The following is a 6408-nucleotide window of genomic DNA, read 5'->3' as shown; positions in this document are numbered from 1 at the left end:
ATGTAAGTTTCCCCCTTATCTGCATTCTCACTTTCCACAATTTCAGTTACCCGTGGTCAACCATGGTCTAAAAATATTAAATGGAAAATTCTAGAAATAAGCAATTCCTAAGTTTCAAGTGCTCACAATTCTGAGTAGCATGATGAAGTCTTGTTCCGTCTCGTCTGGGATGTGAATTCTCTCTTTGTCTAGTTTATCCATGCTGGAGACACTCCCTGGCCATGAGTCACTTCGTCCCATGAGTCAGCTAGTAGCTGAGTAGTTCTATAGAGCATTGCAGGACTCAGTGCTCGTGTTCAAGTCGCCTTTATTTTACTCAATAATGGTCCCAAAGTGCAAGAGTAGTGATGCCCGCATGCTTTTATCATTGTTCTATTTTATTATTATTGTTTTTAATCTCTTACTCTACCTAATTTATAAATTAAACTTTATCCTAAGTATGTTTGCATAGGAAAAAATCATAGTTTTTAGAGAGTTTGGTACTATCTGTGGTTTCAGGCATTCCCCTGGGGGTGTTGGAACACATCCTCTGCAGATAAGCGGGGACTACTGTCTACAAATTGGTTTTTAATGATAGAGAAAGATGTTTTTCATGTTTTCAATAGTTTTGAACAGATCAGGATGATGTTACCTGTAAGATTATGTATATGATTATGTATCTCTTTAAAGCAATTTTTAAATTTTTAATAAATACTACATACTTATGGTAAATAATTTACAATATACAGAAGTGAGTAGAGTTTTATTCTCCAAAGTAATCACTGTTAACCACTTTATTATTAAATTTTCTGGACTTTTTTCTATGATGTACAAATATCTCCAGCAATAAAAAGGGAGCTACCTATTTTCCTACTGTCCTAAAAACGACTCATATTTTTAGTTTTTCCTCTTCTCACAACCTCCAAAAATTACTCTTATTCCTCCACTAGTCTCAAGTTCATTTTAAGTAATACATATTTTTAAACAACTGCTAGGAATTTAGGATAAATAAAAGAGAAACTTCTATTTCTTGGCTTTTTATTACTATAGTATTTGAAATTTGGGACAGTTTTGCTCTTGTCACCCAGCCTGGAGTGCAATGGAAGGATGTTGGCTCACTGCAAACTCCGCCTCCTTAGTTCAATCAATTCTCCTGCCTCAACTTCCTGAGTAGTTGGGATTACAGGTGCCTGCCACCATGCCTGTCTAATTTTTATATTATTATTAGAGATGGGGTTTCACCATGTTGGCTAGGCTGGTCTCAAACTCCTGACCTCTGGTGATCTGCCCCCCTCGACCTTCCAAAATGCTGGGATTACAGGCATGAGCCACTGTGCCTGGCCTTGCAAGGATCTTATAATGTGAGCAATATATTGTTTATATATGTATAAAGCATCTTGTTATAGCCTGGGCCTTAGTACTCATACAGTAAATTAGAGCTGTAGAAATCAATCACTTGGCTATAATACTCAGTAGTAAATCAGAGCTGTAAAAATAAATCACTTCTGTGTTTTGATTTCCTTTTCTTTCTTTTTGTTTTTTTGAGACAGAGTCTCACTCTGTCTTCCAGGCTGCAGTGCAGTGGTGCAATCACTGCTCGCTACAGCCTTGACCTCCCAGGCCCAAGTCATCCTCCCATCTCAGCCTCTTGAGTAGCTGGGGTTACAGGCATGTGCCACTATGCCTGGCTAATTTTTTTGTACTTTTAGTAGACATGAGGTCTCACTATGTTGCCCAGTCTGGTCTCGAATTCCTAAGCTCAAGCCATTCTTCTACATCAATCTCCAGTGTTGGGATTACAAGTGTGGGCCACGATACTTGGCCTTGATTTTTAGTTTACTGTGTTGACTTCACACTTGGCTTGGAGAAGGGAAAAAACAGGGCTGGGTGTGGTGGCTCATGCCTATAATCCCAGCAATTTGGAAGCTGAGGCAGGAGAATTGCTTGAGCCCAGGGGTTCGAGACTAGCCTGGGCAACAGAGGGAGATGCTCCTCTCTACAAAAAATTTAAAAATTAGTTGGGAGTGGTGTCACATGCCTGTAGTCCCAGCTACTCAGGAGGCTGAGGTGGGAAGATCACTTGGGCCTGGGAGGTCGAGGCTGCGGTGAGCCATGATTGTGCCAGTGCACTCCAGTGTGGGCGACAGAGTGAGACCCTGTCTCCAAACAAATAAACAAACAAACAAAACAAACAAAAAAAGAAAGGTAATTCTTTTTGCAGTGCAGGTTCTAGCAAGATTAAAGAAGTTAAGGCAGAAGAATCTGAGCCTTTGAGTGCTTCTGCCTTAGGACTTGTATAGAGAGCATGTGTATCGGGGTGGCTGGTTGCTGTCCATGAAAGAAGGATGACACTGACATTCCACGTTAGGTTAGGGAATGAAATTGCTTCGTGAACTCAGGACATTATTGTAGACATAAAAGCAAGTTTAGTTCTTACAGTGAAGTGGGTGAGCTCTTTGGGGTTCATTTCGTTGCAGCCATTTATGCCCGTTTGGGCAATCATACAGAACTTCCAGGCCAGCTCAGAATGTGCACAGTCCCAGAAGTTGAGAGGAAGAAGTCTAAAATATTTGTAAATGCCATGTGGTGGCCATCCTTAGTATTTGGATTTACTTGGTTAGGATAGACTGGATGAAATGGCAAAATGAAAGAAATGAGGTGGGTTCACGGCTACAGCTTTGCTTCTGTAATTTTAGAGAAATAATAAATGCTAAACTGTGTGCTCTCAAAGAAGGGAAGAAATCAATTTCCACGAAGAACAATGGTATAATAAGAGTTTATAATGATAGTTCATTTATTTTTTAAAGGTACACTTCCATATATTCTTATATATTTAATTGATCTGTAAATGGAAATATATAAAATATTGGTTGCACATGTTTATGTAACAATGTATAGCAGGGATGTGGAGTTAAATAATTATACACACATGAACAAATAAACATCAAAGCAGGAGACAGCTGAGTAAAGTCTGATCCTCATTTCCCTAATGGAATCTTTTTATTTCCATGTAGCTCCTTTCTTTGGAGTAACAGCTGTGCGGGGGTCCAGAGTCAGACCAGCTATGCTTGAGTTCTGGATGACCCAACATTTCCTAGATGACAGTAAACCTGTCACTTGATGCCTCACTTCTTTCTTTCTCTCTGGTGTGTAATTTTTGACAGCTTTATTGACATATAATTTACATACCATAAAATTCATTCAAGCATAGAATTTTTTTTTTTTTTTTTTTTTACTAAACTTAAGAAATTGTGCAATTACAGCAGTCCAATTTTAAAATATTTTTATCTATTTAACCTGTCCTAACTTTTGTGTCCTCATTTACACTATACAGTGCATATGTATAATGGGTTGCTGCACAAACTGAGTAAGATAGTGGTTGGCTGGCTCGTGCCTGTAATCCCAGCACTTCCACCTTAGCCTCCCAAGTAGCTGGGACTATAGACAGGCATCATCATGCCTAGCTACTTAAACAATTTTTTTGTAGAGATGCAGTCTCACTATGTTGCCCAGTCTGGTCTTGAACTCCTGGGCTCAAGCAGTCCTCCTGCCTTGGTTTCCCAAAATGCTGAGATTACAGGAATGAGCCACCATGCCTGGCCAGATTATTTTTTCACTAAAAATAAACCAGGTGCCATCGCTCACTTGAGGTCAGGAGCTCGAAAACAAAACAGCCTAGCCAACATGGTGAAACCCCATCTCTGCTAAAAATACAAAAATTAGCCAGGCGTGGTGGTGCACATCTGTAATCCCAGCTACTCAGGAGGCTAAGGGACCAGAATCGCTTGAACCCGGGAGGAGGAGGTTGCAGTGAGCCAAGATTGTGCCACTGTACCCCAATCTGAGTGACAGGGTGAGACTCCATGTCAAAAACAAAAAAAAAAAAAGCATTTTTTTCTTGCTGCTTCATTCTTTATAATGTAACATTTTTAATGGCTCCGTAATATTGATTTGAAAGTACATATTTTACTTATTAAGTATCCAGTTGTTTCTAGTTTTTCCTTAATTTAAATAATACTTTTTAATGTTTACATTTGTTTCCTTAGACTATGTTCCAGGAGAAGGAGAATTACTGGATCACAGGGCACTTCATTTTTAGATTATCTATCACGGAGGCAGACCTTCAATACCAAATCGAAATGGAATACGTAGTCCATTCAAGTAACTTGGGAACTTCAGTTGAGAGTCAATAACTGGGGTCTGCAGTCCTCTCAGAATTTCTGTTGTACCATTGAGGATAGCACCTCCCCTCCCTGACCAGTTGATAAATCATCTTGCAAAAGGCTCATCTCAAATGAAGATGTAGTTCCTGGAATTTAAAAAAAATGTGTCATTTTTACAAGACTTTTTAATAGGAAAAAAATGCATGGTTATTGTCAAAAATACAAATTTATAAAGGTTTTTAATTGCACGAGACCTTTCCTGCTTACTCTCAGGCAGCACCAGCAGGACGTGGCTCTGCAGTGTCAGACCTTAATTCTGGGCGTTAAAAGCAACAACTGTTTCGTTTTGTTTCCTCCTCTCAATTAGGCTGCACGGCCTAATTCAGATGAATTACCTACTTCATTGGCTTTATAAAATGCTTACTGAGCTGCAAATGATGAAAGAAAAAGCAGATTGTGATGAAACACTGAAAACAAAAACAAAACGTTCATGAAAATGCTCACAAAAGGTTTTTTTCTGCACCAAAAGTTAATAAATGCTGTACTTTGTTTATAAATAATTAATGGACCGATAGTGATAATATCTTCTCTTTTGACTCTTCCAGCAAACTTCTTAAAGGTTATAAAATATAGTGGTGATTTCGTATGACTTAATTTATAGTTGTTGTTTGTAATTTATTAATTTGCTGTTTCCAGATGTGCTCTCTCCCGACCTCGTTTAAGCTGTTAACACTAGGTATGTGCTGAGGAACTGGATGGCAGAATCTGCAGTGCAGAAAGCAGAAAGGAATGATTTCTCAGAGGTAAGATGGTTGACTTTTCTCAGTTCATTTTTATTAATTAAAAATCCATTGCCAACACCAGCTTCCTGGATTTCTCCCTGCTTAGTCTCTCTTTGGTTTATCAGTTGAATTATTTTCTCATATTTTCTATTTATGCTTCATTAACATTTTTAAATATTTATTTAAAAACACACACATATACATTATTTGACCTTTCAAGGGTCTGATTCTGTTGTTCATTGTTTGTGTTTTGGAATTGTGGATTTCAGTCTCTGTTTGAAATCCAGTGAACTGGAATTTGAGGGTATGTCTCTCCAGAGGGCAGCAGCATTTGCTCCTTTCAGACACCCATGGTACTACCAGCCTGGGTCCACTTTAATCCTGACAGCAATGAAGACGGATAAACTAGAGCTGCATGTATTAGCAAGAATGACTCTCCCAATTCAAATAAAAACTTTTAGACATGGGGTCTCGCTCTGTCACCCAGGGTGGAGTGCGGTGACATGAATCATAGCTCACTGCAGCCTCCACCTCCCAGGCTCAAGTGATCCTCTCTTGACAGCCTCTCAGAGACTACAGGTGTGCACCACCACACCTGGCTCATTTTTTTACTTATTGCAGAGACAGAGTCCCACTATGGTGTCCAGGTTGGTCTGGAACTCTCGGGCTCAAGTGATCCTCCTGCCTTGGCCTCTCCCAAAGTGCTGGGATTACAGACGAAGCTACTGTGCCCAGCCAAATCTCACTTCTAATGTTAAGCAAAACAAGCAAATGGCAAAGGAATTCAAACAAAGTGTTACTACTTAAATATAGTATAAAAATAAGCAGAATTCTATCAATATCATGCAATATGGCTTCAACCACATTGAAAGTATTTTATTGCTGAAGTTGAATGGAGGATACACAGGTGTCTATGATGTTATTCTGTACATGTCTTCTGCCTCAAATATTTCATCATTAGCTGTTTAAAAACGCATCGCACGTTATGTATTTTGTACAACAGGAATGGCCCTGGCTCTCATGCTGCCACTCTCCTGTCCCATGCCCCGAGGGTACGTTATTGGTAGTCATGACCCTCTTTCTCTCTCAAACCGGTTGTAGCCTCAGAACCATTTTCATCACAGAATGCCCTGACATCATCAGCCACTGATCAGAGTTGGAGTAAGAGAGAAACCATTTTGCTCTTTCTAATTTGGAACTTGTATTCGCTTTTTATCTCAGTAGTTTAATTAGCCTGACATTTCATTTCAGAAAGTATAAAATTTTTAAATAGAATCTTTTTTTGATCTGAAGGAGAAACAAAAAGAAGGGAGACACCTCAGCATTTATCATTAGGTAAATGTGTCTCTGCCGGGGAAACTACACAGTGTTCAGTAAGCTGTTTTGTTGGCCTGTGTCTCCTTTCTTCCGTATCTTTTATGTCCCCTCCTTCTTTCCATCCCTTCCTTAAAATTATATTTGAGTATTGGGGCAGCGCCCCTGGG

This window comes from Mandrillus leucophaeus, unplaced genomic scaffold (assembly GCF_000951045.1).
Source record: "Mandrillus leucophaeus isolate KB7577 unplaced genomic scaffold, Mleu.le_1.0 Scaffold872, whole genome shotgun sequence".
Classification (NCBI taxonomy): Eukaryota; Metazoa; Chordata; class Mammalia; order Primates; family Cercopithecidae; genus Mandrillus; species Mandrillus leucophaeus.
The sequence above is the reverse complement of the archived record's forward strand: the minus strand, read 5'-3'. Positions refer to the sequence as shown.